The sequence below is a fragment of the Aotus nancymaae genome, unplaced genomic scaffold (genome assembly GCF_030222135.1).
Source record: "Aotus nancymaae isolate 86718 unplaced genomic scaffold, 86718_ANA_hifiasm-v0.15.2.pri h1tg000032l_1, whole genome shotgun sequence".
NCBI classification, from domain to species: domain Eukaryota; kingdom Metazoa; phylum Chordata; class Mammalia; order Primates; family Aotidae; genus Aotus; species Aotus nancymaae.
This window is the reverse complement of record NW_026988446.1, coordinates 6,011-22,722: the sequence shown is the minus strand read 5'-3', so window position 1 is coordinate 22,722 and position 16,712 is coordinate 6,011.

Below are 16,712 nucleotides of genomic sequence, written 5' to 3'. Positions count from 1 at the left end.
CTCACAAATATGTGAACAGGGATTTGCACGTAACCATTTGCCATTTGGGACTCATGAAAGCCAGATCCTTTGGGAAAGAATGGTGAGTTACCCTGGTGGAAAAGCCCTAGGACAGATCCCAGGGCGTCTACATATTTGGGTCTGGGTCTTGAGTTTGCTTTTGTCTCCTCTGATCCCTGTCTGCAAAGACCTTTCTGAGACCACTCCCACCATCACCTGCATGGGCCTCCCGGGAGATGCTCCATGTTCCTTCCCTGCATTCCCCCTGCAAAATGGCCAGAGACTTAGACTCCCACACAGTAATAGTGGAAGACTTTTAACACCCCATTGTCTCGATCTTCCAGGAAGATAAATGAGAACAGAAAATTAACAAGGACATCCAGGACTTGACCTCACATCTGAACCAAGCAGACCTAATAAACATCTACAGAACTCTCCACCCTAAATCAACAATATACATTATTCTCAGCACCACAACCATACTTGGTGTAAAATTGACTACATAATTGGAATTAAAACACTCATTACCAAATGCAGTAGAACAGAAATCATAAGTCTCTCAAACCACAGTGCAATTAAATCAGAACTCAGGATTAAGACTCTCAAAACCACACAACTACGTGGAAACTAAACACCCTACACCTGAATAACTACTGGATAAATAATGAAGACAGAAATAGAGATGTTCTTTTGAAAGCAATGAGAATGAAGATACAACATACCAGAATCTCTGGAAAACATTTAAAGCAGTATTTAGAGGGACATGTATAGCACTAAATGCCCATAAGAGAAAGGAGGAAAGATCTAAAATTGATATGCTAATCTACAATTTAAAGTAATACAGGAGCAAGAAGAAAAAAATTGAAAAGCTAGCAGAAGATAAACTAACATTAGAGCAGAATTGAAGGAGATAAAGACACAAAAACCCTTCAAAAGCAGTGAATCCAGGACCTGGTTTTTTGACAAAATCAACAAAATAGACTGCTAGCCAGACTAATAAGAGAGATGAATGAAATAGATGCAATAAAAAATGATAAAGGGGGGATATCACCACCGATCCTACAAATATACAAACTACTGTAAAAGAATATTGTAAATACTTATATGCAAATAAACCACAAAATCTAGAAGAAATGGATAAAATCCTGGACACTTACACCCTCCCAAGACTAAACCAGGAAGAAGTTGAATCCCTGAATAGACCAATAATGACGTCTGAAATTAAGGTAGCAATTAATAGCCTACCAATCAAAAATAGCCCAGGACCAGATGGTCTCACAGCCAAATTCTACCAGAGGTACATAGAAGAGCTGGTGCCATCCCTTCTAAAACTATTTCAAACAATACAAAAAGAAGGAATCCTCCGTAACTCATGTTTTGAGGCCAACATCATTCTGATACCAAAACCTGGCAGAGATACAACTAAAAAAGAAAATTTCAGGGCAATATCCCTCATCAACATTCATGTGAAAATCGTCAATAAAATACTGGAAAACCAAATCCCTGCAGCACATCAAAAAGCTTATCTATCACAATCAAGTCAGCTTCATCTCTGGGATGCAAGGCTGATTCAACATATACAAATCAATAAACATAATCACATAAACAGAGCCTAAGACAAAAACCATGATTATCTCGATAGATGGAGAAAAGGCCTTTGTTAATATTCAACAGTGCTTTATGCTAAAATCTCTCAATAAAGTAGGTACTGATAGAAGGTATCTCAAAACAGAGCTATTTATGACAACCCACAGCCAATATCATACTGAATGGGCAAAAACTGGAAGCATTCCCTTTGAAAACTGGCACAAGACAAGGATGTCCTCTCCCACCACTCATATTCAAAAGAGTATTGGCAATTCTGGCCGGGGTAATCAGGCAAGAAAAAGAAATAAATGGTATCAATAAAGAAAAGAGGAAGTCAAATTGTGTTTATTTGCAGATGACATGACTGTATATTTAGAAGACCCCCACTGTCTCAGCCCAAAAGCTAGTTAAGCTGATAAGCAACTTCAGCAAAGTCTGAGGATACAAAATCAACGTGCAAAAATCACAAGCATTCCTATGCGCCAATGACAGACAAGCCAAATCATAAGTGAACTCCCATTCACAACTGCTACAAAGAGAATAAAATACCTAGGAATACAACTAACACGGGATGTGAAGGAACTCTTCAAGGAGAACTACAAACCACTGCTCAAGGAAATAAGAGAGGACACAAACAGATGGAAAAACATTCCATGCTCATGCTTAGGGAAGAATCAATATTGTGAAAATGGCCATACTGACCAAAATAATTTGTAGATTCAATGTTATCCCCATGAAGCTACCATTGACTTTCTTCACAGAATTGGGGGGGAAAAACTACCTTAAATTTCATATGGAACCAAAAAAAAAGAGCCCATATAGTCAAGATAATCCTAAGCAAAAAAAAAAAAAAAAAAAAAAAATCAAAGCTGGAGGCATCATGCTACCTGACTTCAAACTTTACTAAAAGGTACAATAATCAAAACAGCATGGCACTGATACCAAAACAGAGATATAAACCAATGGAACAGAACAGAGGCCTCAGAAATAATTCCACACATCTACAACCATCTGATCTTTGAGAAACTTGACAAAAACAAGCAATGGGGAAAGGATTCCCTATTTAATGAATGGTGCTAAGATAACTGCCATATGCAGAAAGCTAAAACTGGATTCCTTCATTACACCTTACACAAAAATTAACTCAAGATGGATTAAAGATTTAAACTTGAGAAATAAAAACCTTAGGAAAAATCGAGGCAATCTATTCAGCACATAGGCATGGGCAAGAACTTCATGACTAAAACACCAAATGCAATGGGAAGAGAAGCCAAAATAGGCAAATGGGATCTAATTAAACTAAAGAGCTTCTGCATAGCAAAAGAAACTATCATTAGAGTGAACTGGAAGCCTACAGAAGAGGAGAAAACTTTTTGCAATCTAGCTATCTGACAAAGGGCTAATACCCAGAATCTACAAGGAACTTAAAGCAATGTAGAAGATAAAAACAACACCATCAAAAAGTGGACAAATTAATATAAAGAGACACTTCTCAAAATGCAGCCAACAAACATATTTTTAAAACCTCATCATCACTGGTCATTATAGAAATGCAAATCAAAACCACTATCTCACACCAGTTATAATGGCAATCGTTAAAAAAATCAGGAGACAGGCTGGGCGCGGTGGCTCACGCCTGTAATCCCAGCACTTTGGGAGGCCGAGGCGGGTGGATCATGGGGTCAAGAGATCGAGACCATCCTGGTCAACGTGGTGAAACCCCGTCTCTACTAAAAATACAAAAAATTAGCCGGGCATGGTGGCGCACGCCTGTAGTCCCAGCTACTCAGGAGGCTGAGGTAGGAGAATTGCCTGAACCCAGGAGGCGGAGGTTGCGGTGAGCCCAGATGGCGCCATTGCACTCCAGCCTGGGTAACAAGAGCGAAACTCCGTCTCAAAAAAAAAAAAACAAAAAACAAAAAACAGGAGACAACAGACGCTGTAGAGGATGGGAGAAACAGGAATGCTTTTACACTGTTTCTGAAAGTGTAAATTAGTTCAACCATTGTAGAAGACAGTGTGGCAATTCCTCATGGATCTAGAACCAGAAATAACATTTGACTCAGCAATTCCACTACTGGGTATATACCCACAGGATTATACATCATTCTATTATAAAGTCACATGCACACGTATGTTTATTGCGGCACTGTTCATAATAGCAAAGACTTGGAACCAACCCAAATGCCAATCAATGATTGACTGTAAAAAGAAAATGAGGCACATATACACCATGGAATATTATGCAGTCATAAAATAAGAAGAGTTCATGTCCTTTTCAGGGGCATGAAGCTGGTAATCATCTTTCTCACTGAACAGAAAAACAAACAACACATGTTCTCATAAGTGGGAGTTGAACAATGAGAACACATGGACACAGGGAGGGGAACATCACACACTGGGGCGTGTTTGGGGGTGGGAGGCTAGGAGAGGGATAGCATTATGAGCAATCACTAATGTAGATGACGGGGTGATAGATGCAGCAAACCACCATAGCACGTGTATAACTATGTTAACAAAACTGCATGTTCTGTACATGTACCCCAGAACTTAAAAGTATATTTTTCCGGCTCTCACATGAGGCCTAACAAATCAAGAGTCAGGATATAGCAAAAGAACATCTTGCTCTCTTCAGCATTTCCTACTGAGTGAGTTGACTACTAAGATGAAGTTTCACTCTTGGTGCCTAGGCTAGAGTGCAATGGCGCAATCTGGGCTAACCACAACCTCTGCCTCCCGGGTTCAAGCGTTTCTCCTGCCTCAGCTTCCCAAGTAGCTAGGATTACAGGCATGTGCCACCACGCCGGACTCATGTTTTGCCTTTAGTAAAGACAGGGTTTCACCATGTTAGGCTGGTCTCAACCTCTTGGCCTCAGGTAATCTGCCCACCTCAGCCTCCCAAAGTACTGTGATTACAGGCGTGAGCCACTGCACCCAACCTGATGTGAAGGAATTCTTTTATGATTTTAGAACACAGCAATGACATTATTAGAACCCTGTTGCTCAATGTTAAGCCTGCCACCACCATATTAGATTAGGGAAAAGAAAAAGACATTTCTCAATTAGGGGAGTGACAGTGGGAATGGAGAGTTAGAAAGGATATGAGGTAGAATTTTGAGGGCAGGGAAGATAAAGGGCCCATAATGATCTTCATGTTTGAGCCTGAGTGATTGGGAGGCTCAGGGTAGTATAAGCAGTTTAGATAAAAGAAAACATAGTGGGCTGGGGGAATAAATTTAAGGCATTTTGGAGCTGATGGGATCTCTGGGAAACCCAGGTAGAGATTCCTACTCACATCGTCGTCTCAACCTGTATTTTGAACTCCAGGTCAGCTCGATCTGGTTCCCATCCCCACTCCTCTCAGCTAGGAAACGCCTACTTTGGTGACCAGGCTTGTGTGACTTGAGGGAATAAATACTTCAGCAGCTCTCCCTGAACTTCATGCTGTGTGCATAAATATTATGGCAACAAACCTAGTGGGTTAATCTAGGGATGATTATCAGAACCTTGCAACCTTACTCTGGCTTCTGTGCTCTACCTCACAGGACTAGCTTTTGATTTTCTCTGATTGTCCCTTTTCTGAGGTTCTGACTCATACGGCCTCCTGGGACAGAAAACCCTGCCCCAAGTCTTGTGCTGAGGTCCTAATATCCATGGAGAAAACCTAGAGGATGAAAGTTCATCCTTAAAGAAAACTGGGGTTTTCTACCTGTTCTATTAGCCTAGGTGACATGTGGCTTATGATTACTGATCATTTTTAAGCCCTGTAGGGTTGGCTCAACTGTTCTTCCTGCAAAGCTCAGGCCCCATGCCTATGTCATCCTCAGAAAGGGACCGTGGCACTCTCTCCACTTCCAGATGCTACTTCAAGTTCAACACCACACTATGCCAGGAACTCATAAAGTGAGCTGACCAGCAGGTACACAATACATTCTACCTTACACTTACTTGGGGTTTTTGATGGAAGCACCTTGCAGCCTGCCTACTTAATTTTCAACAATCCCATAATTTTTCACCTCTGACCCTCCCCTGCTTGTAGATAACCCACCACTGGACATATGACCTTTTTGCTACACTGGAGGCTCTAGACTGCTGCTATTCCTATCTCCTGTCTTGCAAGACATTTCGGCTAGACATATCTTGCTTCTAACAGTGCCATCATCCAATTCCATGAGAGCTCCTTCTGCATTTATGGTTTGAGGTTTGCAGAAATAAAACAAACTGAAGACAGGGTCTGGGAGAATTCAGGTCCTCAGTGACTGAGTTAGTCAACCACATTTAGTCACTTTCTTCTCATTCTAAAGAATTCACATAATTAAAACTCTTCCCAGCCAAACACTAAATTTTGCACATGCTGCTTGAATTACTGTGCAAGCATTCTATGAATTACTGTAGATTTCATAGAGATTAATATCTCACTAAAACTATTCCTCTGGGTAGGCTGAAGCCAGCAGCTGTGGAAACTCAACATTTGCCTTATCCAGTAAAGCTTTAGGACAGGGCTGCCTTTCACACTTCTCAGATATACTGCTAATTTGGAAAACATTAACATTCTTGACAACTATGAGCTCTTCAAATATTTTATAGTTTTTCAAAAATTTGAAAACGAAAAGGTAATTGCATGTATTTAGATCAGAAATTGCTTGCAGTTGCTAGGATTTAGTATAAAGGCTTTTATTCAAATGTTTTAGTTAAACATATATTTTTAAAACACATACAAATGATATTATGAAGTATATGGGGGGGAAAAGAAAAGAAAAGCTTTCTCTCTACATTTTATTTTTAAGACCAGAACTTAAGAAATGAGAGGTATGCCACCGAGGTGACTGCCAGTGTCAGGCAAGGGTTTGGCAGAGAACAACTGAAGACAGGACCAACCAATGACAGGCCATACTATAGGAGCAAGAGGAAGTTTCAGGGAAGAAAAGGCAATGAAAACAGAGGTCTCAGCAACACTAATAACAATTTTTAAAAATTGAGACGGAGTTTTGCTCGTCACCCAGGCTGGAGTGCAATGGCGTGATCTTGGCTCACCGCAACCTCCACCACCCTAGTTCAAGGAATTCTCCTGCCTCAGCCTTCTGAGCAGCGGGGATTATAGGCATGCACCACCACACCCAGCTAATTTTTTATTTTTAGTAGAGATGGGGTTTTTCCATGTTGGTCAGTTTTGTCTGAAACTCCCGACATCAGGTGATCTGCCTACCTCAGCCTCCCAAAGTTCTGGGATTACAGGTGTGAGTCACCTGACCTGGCCAATAACAATTTTCTTACACTTTCCCAGCTTCTTCTTAGGAGATACTACCAAGATGAGTATTCTTGACATTACCCTTACAGATTCTTAAGAGAGTGACTCCCGTTGGCATACTGAGATTCTGGGAAGGGATGAGGGCTTTGTAGTTATCACAAGAAACCTAAAATTCCAAACAGGTATTAAGCACTGGCTTAGGTGAATAAATATTGTAAGGTATATTGCCAAGTTGAAATGAGAAAACTGAGGCCAGCATAAGAAAATGAAAATCCAATTTATTCAGCTCCTGGGTGAGGTTCTATGGTCCGGGAAGGGTAGCCGGAGAAGTCACGCTGGACTTCTCAGGGCATGGGGTTTTATAGGGAGTGGAGGTAGTCGATTGGTTATCAGGGAAACAAAGAAAAGACAGTCTCATTGGTTATGGGGAGACAGGACACTGACGGGGTGAGCCGCTACTGGTAGCCAGGCGGGGTTATTGGTAGGTGGGCTGGCTGAGGACGTCCGTGGCAAGCTGCCATTGGGCAAGTCTTTGGTGGGATTTTTAAATTTTAGCAGGGTTGAGTGAGGAATGCAGAGGTAGGTGTAGGGAGCCTGCATGGAGAGGCCAGATGCTGAGTAATGTGTTCGGAATGATTACGTCGTTATCAGGTGCGGAGAGGGATGGGCGTGTCCATTTGGCTCCTGGTGAGGCAACCGGCCTTACATCCCATTTTTGATGATATAGGACGCCGCTTCTTCCTGGCTACTTCCTGCTGAACAGGGGCGGAGTAGGGAGGTCAGTTGGCCGGTGCCTCGGTCGGGAGTTGGACATAGGGGTGAAGCAGCATCTGATTTACGGCCACCCTGGAGATTTCTCTCATGCGAGCTTGTAAAAACCTAAGAAAGAATGGGGCTAGCATTAGTAAAAGACAAACCACGACGAGGGGAATGATAACGGGGGCTAGTCAGGTAAGTATGGGAGATTGCCACCAGTTAAGGGAAGAGCCCGGTGTATTCTGTATCCTTCGGAGGTCTTCTTGGAGGCGGTAGAGAGTACTGACATTTTCTTCTACTAGGCCTGTTTCATTGATGTAATAGCAACATTGTTCATGGAGAAACAGACAGGTACCTCCTTTTTCTGCCGTTAGTAGGTCAAGGGTCCGTTGGTTTTGGAGAGTTACCTGGGCCAGTGAGGTGATTTGTCGCTGGAGGGAGGCCAGGGAGGCAGCTGATGCTTCAATGGCCACACGGAGTTTGTTTTCCAGTTGAGCGGCTGAAGTGACACTGTAGCCTAGGGTGCTGCTTCTGATTCCAGCAGCTGCTAAGGAGGATGCTAAGGAGAGGCTGACTACTATTGGGAGGAAGACAGCTCGTTTGTTTCGGTGATGAGGGGAAGGTGGAAGGAGGGATAGGAATTCAGCTTGCCCATATACCTCTAACTGCGGGACTAGGGTGACGGGCACACAGGGGAACGGGGAGGATGTTTTGATAATTTTGGTTAGGGTTCCATTACACCAAAAGTATCCTCCTGGAGGCGCATAAAAGGAAGATTTTATGTTTACCGTGGTGTTGCACCTGTGGCTAGGGTTGTCAGCTATCCCATAACAGAGAGAGAGAGACTGGGAGTGTATTTTGAACAAGGGGATTCCTGCTAAGGTGGTATCAGGTCCTGTGGGCCTTTCTGACAGGTTGAATCCGGTCCAGAGGGGAACTGCAGCTAAGGGGGGGTTGTTGAGAGAGGCACATAAAAAGCTGTTGGTGAAATTTGTGGCTTTGGCCAAATTTAACATGTTAGCTCCCTGCTGTACTAAAGTTAGCCAGGAGAAAGTTTGGGGAGTGTTACTCGAGGGCTTGAGTTGGCTAGTTAAGGTGGCTTCATTCTGCAGGATGGTGTTGCCTAATGAGTTGAGTCGGTCTATTTCTACTGGCACTACGCGAGTATAGGACCGAAATATTAGCCACGTACCACTGGGGCGGCTGTCTGTAACCCAGGTGTATATTTTACCTGCAGTTCCCTTTTCCCATCGGTTGTCCCAAGGATCGCGGATAGTAAGGGATACCATACCTTGGCGTTCGTTCGTGGAGAGCAATACACTTTTTGGGGTATTGACTGGTTTGAAGGTTGTGTGCTTAACACATGATGCGTATGGGCATCCGCCATAGGTGGTATTCCACCAATGACAAAAATCCTCGGTTTGATCATATAGAAAGCAGAGGGCAAAGTTATTCCAGGAGTTTTTGATGGTATTGGACTTGGATATTGGGAATTTAAATTGTACGGCTGATTGGCAGCCTGTGGGCTGGCAGTCTGCTTGGGCAAGGTAATGAGTTTTAGTAGTGGGGCCATCTGTCCAGGACTCTTGAAGGTAGAACCGCCAGACATAGTAGGGACTGGCATTAAGGGGAAGGACTAGAACGATTGTGATGAGAAAGGTTTGGAGGGTCAGAGGGTAACGGGCAGGGGCCACGCGTGAGGCGAAGGCGAGTGGGGCCCAAGGGTTCGGACCTCCACTGGCAATTCTAGGGGGCCAGTTTGAGGCGGGACACATGGTACCAAGAGGTGTGGCCTAAAAGTTTCACAGCAGTTGGGGCAGTCAGGATAACGATGTAGGGTCCCAACCACCTGGGCTGCAGAGACCCTGGCTTGAGTTCCCAGAGGAAAACGCTGGCTGGAGAGGTACTGTCAGATGGGAGTCCTCCAGTCCTGGAACCACAGGGAAAGTGCAGCCTGTGTATTCCCTGAGTAAGTGGCGGAGGAGAGAGAGGTGGGGGGGGTAGGAAGCCAGAGGAGGTGGTTGTTCTCGGAGATTGTGAGAAATCAGAAAAGGCCTGCCGTACAGCAACTCAAAGGGGCTGAGACCCGTTGGCTCCCGTGGGGTGGCTCGGACCCAGGCCAGAGCAAGAGGTAGGAATGTGGGCCAAGAGTTTTACCTCTTTGGTGAGTTTGGCCAGATGGTTCTTGAGGATGCTGTGAGCCCGTTCAACCTTACCCAACAACTGAGGGTGGTACGGGATGTGCAGTTTCCAAGAGATGTTGAGAGACTCAGCGACCAGCTGGACTACCTGAGTGGTGAATGCTGGGCCGTTGTCTGACTGGATGGTTACAGGTAGGCCAAAGCGAGGGATGATTTCCTGAATTAAGAGGGAGGCTACCGTGTCCGCAGTTTCCTTGGACGTAGGGAAGGCTTCAATCCATCCAGAAAAGGTATCTACAAAAGTTAGGATATAGCGAAGCTTTTTATTGAGAGGGCAAATGGGTAAAGTCAATTTGCCAGTCTTGGGCCGGTAATTTGTCATGCATCTAGTGAGTAGGGAACTGAGGCCATAAGCTACCCTGAGACGAGACTTTAGAGCAAGTGACACATTTTGTGTACTTGCTAAATAGTCTGTTGTAAGCCCAGTGAGAAAAAGAGCGGCTGTACATAGTGGTATAACTCCTTGGGCCCTATATGCAAGGATTGGTGTATTTCAGTAATTATTTTTGAGGCCTGTTTCCGGGGAAGGACAATTTTGTTGTTTAGGAAAATCCAGCCCTGATCAGACTCGGTCCCTCCTTTTAATATGAGGGCCTGTTTTTCTGATGGCGAGTAAACTGGTGGCGTGGCCGTGGCGAGGAAAAGGACCGGGGTGGGGGCTGGTGTGGTACTGGTTAAAGATTTAGCTGCTCCATCTGCCCATGCATTGCCCCAGGAAACAGTATTCTGTTTGGGCTGGTGCCCTTGGCAATGAATAACAGCAACATCTTTGGGCACTAACAGGGCATTTACGAGATTAGAGATTTGAGTAGCATTGATTATGGGAGATCCTTTTGTAGTGAGGAATCCCCGTTCTTTCCAGAGGGCAGAATGACAGCGGATAATAAGAAAGGCATACTTTAAATCAGTATAAATATTCACTCGTTTTCCCTGTGTAAGCGTTAGAGCTTGGGTTAAGGCAATGAGTTCCGCCTTTTGTGAGGTGGTTCCATTGGAGAGTCGGCAAGCCTCGAGGGTGGCTGAGTCTGTGACTACTGCATAAACTGCTTTTCGCTGCCCCTCAGCTATTATTATGGAACTCCCATCCACATAGAGTGAGGTCTGGGTCAGGTAGAGAAAGTTCAGTTAGGCCTTCGTGGGGTTTGGTAAGCGTGTTTATGAGTTCAGGACAGGAGTGCGCTTCGGAGACGGAAGAGGAAGCAAGGTAGCCGGGTTGAGTGGAGAAGTAGGATGGAGGCTGACTGAAGGATTTTCAATGAAGAGTAGATGAAACTCCTGTAAACGGGAGGGTCCTAGATGTGCGAGGGATTTGGAGAGAGGAGGTCAGTTAGTCGGTGAGGTGAGAATACCAAGATGGGCTGGACTAAGGTAAGCTTTAGGGATTCTTTGGTCACTTCTGTTGCCACTCCTAGGGCCTGCAGTCAAGGCTGCCATCCTCTGACCGTGGGATGAAGCTGTTTTGACAAAGAGGCTACAGGACAATAGGTGGGGCCAAGAGATTGGGTTAAGACCCCCACTGCCATTCCTTGTTTTTCATGAGTGAATAAGTGGAAAGGATGAGTAAGATCCGGCAATTGAAGAGGAGATGCCATGGACAGGACAGTCTGCAGGGTTTTAAAGGCTTGCTTCATAGCCCCTGGATGGGAGAGAGGTCCCATGGGGGTGTCTTTAGCTGTCGCATACAAGGGCTTAGCCAGAGTGGTGAAGTTAGGAATCCAGTGACAGAAAAATCGTACAAATCCTAGAAAGGAGAGGATTTCGTCTGCCGTCTCTGGGGGCTGCAGTGCAAGTAGTGCTTTCTGGCAGTCTGTTGTTAAGTCCTTAGTTTGGGGAGTAAGGTGAATACCTAAATAGATCACCGAGATGACCAACAGCTGTGCCTTGGAGGGGCAAACCCGGTACCCCCTAGATCCCAGAAAATTAAGGAGTGGCAGTATGCCACTGTGACATGCAGAGGGAGGGGCTGCACAGCAACAGGTCATCCATGTACTGTAAGAGGAGACTTGGCTGAAGGGGGCAAGAGGTGAGGTCAGTTGCTGCCTGTCCAAATATGTGAAAGCTGTCTCTAAAGCCCTGGGGCAGGACCGTCCAGGTCAACTGCTGCGACAGGTTAGCGTCTGGATCGGTCCAAGTAAAGGCAAAAGAGGAAGTAAGAATTCGGGTGAAGGGAAATGGTAAAGAAGACGTCCTTGAGATCAAGGACTGTAAAATGAGAGGTATTAGAGGGAACATGGGATAATAGGGTGTAAGGGCTGGGAACCACTGGGTGGAGGGGTACCATTGCTTCATTAATTAGGCACAGGTCTTGGACCAGGTGATAGCCGCTGGACGCCTTTTGCACTGGTAAGATAGGGGTGTTACAAGGGGAGCTGGTGGGGATAAGGAGTCCCCGGGTTAAAAGTCGAGAAATGATAGGTTTTAGACCCTGGTGGTGTTTTTTTGAGATGGGAAACTGAGAATGGGAGGGAAAATGGGTGGGGTCCTTGAGAAATATTTTAACTTGCGTGTGATGTGTGGCTACTATAGCCTTAGAAGCATCCCATACTGAGGGGTTAACTACCTCAGGAGTGATAGAGGGGTTGAGGCGAGGGGTCATGACTGGGTGTACTGTCATTTAAAGTTAATACTAGGAGATGGGTGGAGGATGGGGTCGACTGTAGGGGGCCAGTGAGTTGGGGGGTAGCCCCTAAAGTCTGGAGGATATCCCGTCCTAGTAGGGGGACTGGGCACGAGGGTATAATCAGGAAGGAGTGGGTGAACGGATGTCCCTTGAGGTTACAGGTTAAGGGATGGGTCTGGTTGGAATAAGAGGGCTTTCCGTCAATTCCCACGACTGAGACCTGGGAAGGTATACTAGGTTCTGAGTAGGAAGGCAATACAGAATAGGTAGCCCCCATATCCACCATGAAGGAAATGGACTTATCCGCAACCTATAGTGTTACCCTGGGCTCAGCAAGGGTGATGGGGGTCTCTGAGTCCAGGCTGCATCAATCGTCCAAGAGGCTGAGTTCAAGCAAAGGGACTGCATCCTTTGAACCGGCTTACCCCCCACATAGAGGTACGGGGGTTGAGCCTGTAGTCCGGAGTGGGCAGTTGTCCTTCCAATGTCCAGTTCATTTGCAGACTGGACAGGGTCTGGAAGGCGGATGTGGACGGGGCACTGCTGGGCTCAGTGTCCCTCCTGGCCACATCTGAAGCAGGTCCCAGGCAGGACCTTTGAAGCAGTCTGGGCAGGTCCCAGGAAACCTTTTTGGAGGAACTTTGAGGAGTTCCTCACACCAGATGCTGGGTGAGCTGCTGGCCTCAGGGCTGCTACAATGGCTTGGGTTTGGGGGTTTACCTGTTGCTGTAAATGGGCCTAGCAGATGGCCTCAGCCTTTTCCTCTTGGCCATGAAAAACTTTAAATGCCATATTTACCAGGTCTCGTATGGGAGTCTGGGGGCCCTCCTCTGCCTTCTTTAGTTTTTTCCTAATGTCTGGTGCTGACTGGGAGATCAAATGGGCCACTAGGAGGGTGGTCCCAGCTGGGGAGTCTGGGTCTACTTGGATATGAAGGACCATAGCGTTAGTTAATCGGTCAAGGAAGGCAGCTGGGTTTTCAGTAGGACCCTGAGTTATTTTATGCAGCTTATAATTGACCACCTTTTGAGCTGCGTCTTGCATGCCCGCTAGGAGACTGCAACATTTGGTCTCGGCGGCAGCGGTCATTTTGGCCGGTTTGATAGTCCTAATTAGGGTCGGCATCGGGGACCGCCGCTGCACCTACGGGCACTTAGGGATCAGTGAGGTGTACCTGATCAGCGTGTGCCCGAGCTGCCACGTGGATGCGATTATGCTCATCAGGAGTAAGGGAAGAGGACAGAATTACATAAATGTCATGCAGGTTAAGTCATAGGCCTGAGTAAGATAGTGGAATTCTTTAGTGTAAACAGTAGGATTGGCAGAGAATGACCCTAAGCATTTTTCAATGGTGGACAAATCAGAGAGAGAAAAGGGAACGTGTACTCGGATGACACCTTCCGTTCCGTCCACCTTGCGGAGAGGGCAAAGGAGGGAGCTTTCATCAGTGGGAGCGCTGTGCAGGTGAGTGTGAGCACTAACAGGAGAGGCCATGTCAGGACCTGGGAGAGCAAGAGGTGGTTGGGGTTTTGGAAGAAGAGGAGCAGGAGGGATTTGGGATTTTGTGTAGAGGGGACAAAGGGGGGAACTCCCATCGGTGGGAGTGCTGTGTGACCAAGTGTGGGCACTAACAGGAGAGGCTATGTCAGGACCTGGGGAAGCGGGAGGGGGTTGGGGTTCTGTGTAAGGCAGAGGATTACTGGAGGTAGGGAGAGTTCTTCAGGAAGATCAGGGTCAGAAAAGGAGGAGGAGGTTGACGGTGGGGCTGAAGGCAGTTTGGGGGAGTTCTTTGCCCGGAGTACCTGGGCCATACTGCAGGAGGAGCAGAGGCCGGGGTGGGCACGGAGATGCCAGAAAGCCTGAATGTAGGGAACTTCTGTGCACTTGCCGTTCTTTTGGCAAAAGTTGTCTAAGTCAGTCAGGACATTAAAGTCGAGTGCGCCCTCTGGAGGCCACTTGGACTGATTGTCCAGAGGATACTGCGGCCAGGCTATGGTGGAGAGGAAGAGTAGCATTTTCTTTTTTATAGACAAGCCCAGCCTGGGTAGATTTAGAACTAGGCACCCTAGTGGCGACTTAGGTTCTGGGCGGGACCCCTGGTTGCCCATGATTTTTCTCTTTTTCAGCTGATTAAGGGTGAAGGGTGGATACAAAAAGGTCTTATACCCAACAAGGGCAGAAGAGCTCTTTCCGGAGGGGGTGACTGAGAGAACCTACAAGCTGCACTGACTATAATGAGAAAGAAAACAAAGAGGGACAGGGCTAGAGCTATCTGCCACATGGGAGAATTTGAGGAAGTAGCAGGAACGGAGCTAGAAAGTGAGGTCTTAGTGGTAGAGGAAAAGTAGGAGGAAAAAGGAGAACAGAGTTATTTCTAGAGGCAAAAATTCAGTGAAGGTTCCCTGTAGCCAGTGGTCTGTTACCCACTGTAAGATATCTCCTACTTCGAGGGAAGCAGGCCTAAACTGCTGTATATCGGCTAACAGGAGCCTAACAAAGTTGGCGAATTTACAGTAAGGACAGGGCCATATATAGGATTGTCAAAGGTTGGTTCCCCCATAGATGGGAGACCAGTCTGATGCCTTCCTGGCCACGTCCCCGAAGGGATATTTCAGGGGCGTCTTGGCTAAGGTGTACCCATATAACCCCCGGGCCTGGTCACCTCAGAATTTTTGGTCCTGAGGTGAATCACTGTTATGCCTTATGACGTCCCCGTGGAACTGCGGGTTGAGGCCCACACAAGCCCCATAGCCGTTAAGCTGTGGGACTACATATAAACTGACTCTCACACTTGCTCAGGAACAGAAAGAGAAACTAAAAGTACTTAAGTGGGAGCTGGCTTGCCAAAGGACGAGTTTTGGAATTAAGAGCCAGGGTCTGGTCCAGGTCCTGGGTAGGGCCTGGAGTTGTAAATGGGGCTTCTGATTACCCAAACCTCACTTGCTGCTGTGGAGATGATCAGGAGGCATCCTGGACTGCACTACAGAACACTGGAGAGGGTTCAGGAAGATGGGGACACCTCCCTCAGGTTCCTGACCCCCGGCAGACCCCTTACGGGGAGAAGACAAGAGTGTATGGACGTCTCCTCTACACTCAGGTCCTCGAAACGGAACTGGGGCCCTGGGCCCACGGCAGGAAGGAGTCCCTGATGCAGCCACAATTATGGACAGGGAGTCCATGGAGCAGGCAGCGGGAGAGGCTATGGGCAACAGAAGTCTTACCTCACAGCAGAGCGTTTCCCTTGTCTGGCTTTAGGTGGAAGAATCAGTTTCCCTCCCCCGAAGGGGGGTCTTACAACTTCCCCTGGGTTTCAGCACGACTTGGAAGGTATATTGCTGAGCTGAAATGAGGAAACTGAGGCCAGCATAAGAAAATGAAAATCCAATTTATTCAGCTCCTGGGCGAGGTTCTATGGTCCAGGAAGGGGGGCCAGAGAAATCGCACTGGGCTTCTTAGGGTGTGGGATTTTATAGGGAGTGGAGGTAGTCGATTGGTTATCAGGGAAACAAAGAAAAGACAGTCTCATTGCTTATGGGAAGACAGGGTGCTGAAGGGGTGAGCCGCTATTGGTAGTCAGGCGGGGCTATTGGTAGGTGGGCTGGCTGAGGACGTCCATGGCGAGCTGCCATTGGGCAAGTCTTTGGCGGGATTTTTAAATTTTGGCGGGGTTGAGTGAGGAATGCAGAGGTGGGTGTGGGGAGCCCGCATGGAGAGGCCAGATGCTGAGTAATGTGTTCGGAATGATGACATCGTTAACAGGCGCGGAGAGGGATGGGTGTGTCCATTTGGCTCCCGGCAAGGCAACCAGCCTTACAAATATCTCATACACTTACACACAAACAAACACACATTCACCTACTCACATCCCAATATGCCTACTCTTGCCAAACTGAAGTATCTTCCTAACACAAATCAAGTTTCTTCCAGAGAACGTCTTATGATTACTAAGATGACCACATGAGGGCATCTAACCATAACCAGATGAACTCAGCCTAAATTGCTGACTTATAGAATTGTGGCCTAAATGAATGGTTGTTGTTTTAAGCCTTTAGATTAGAGGTTTATTTGGTTCAAAATGGTAATTAATACATAAGTAGAGTTAGATCCTTTTAGAAATCTTTCCCAGTAAACTTTCAAGTAAAGATGGTATACATTGAGCAAATATACCTACTTTCATCTATCTTTGTCCCCAAAAAACTTGGAGTAAATGATAATTTTAGAAGTGCATAAATACACATAAACAGGAATCAAGTACAGGAAGAATAGACAAGATACAAAATTTTGGAAGCTAAAAAGCAAA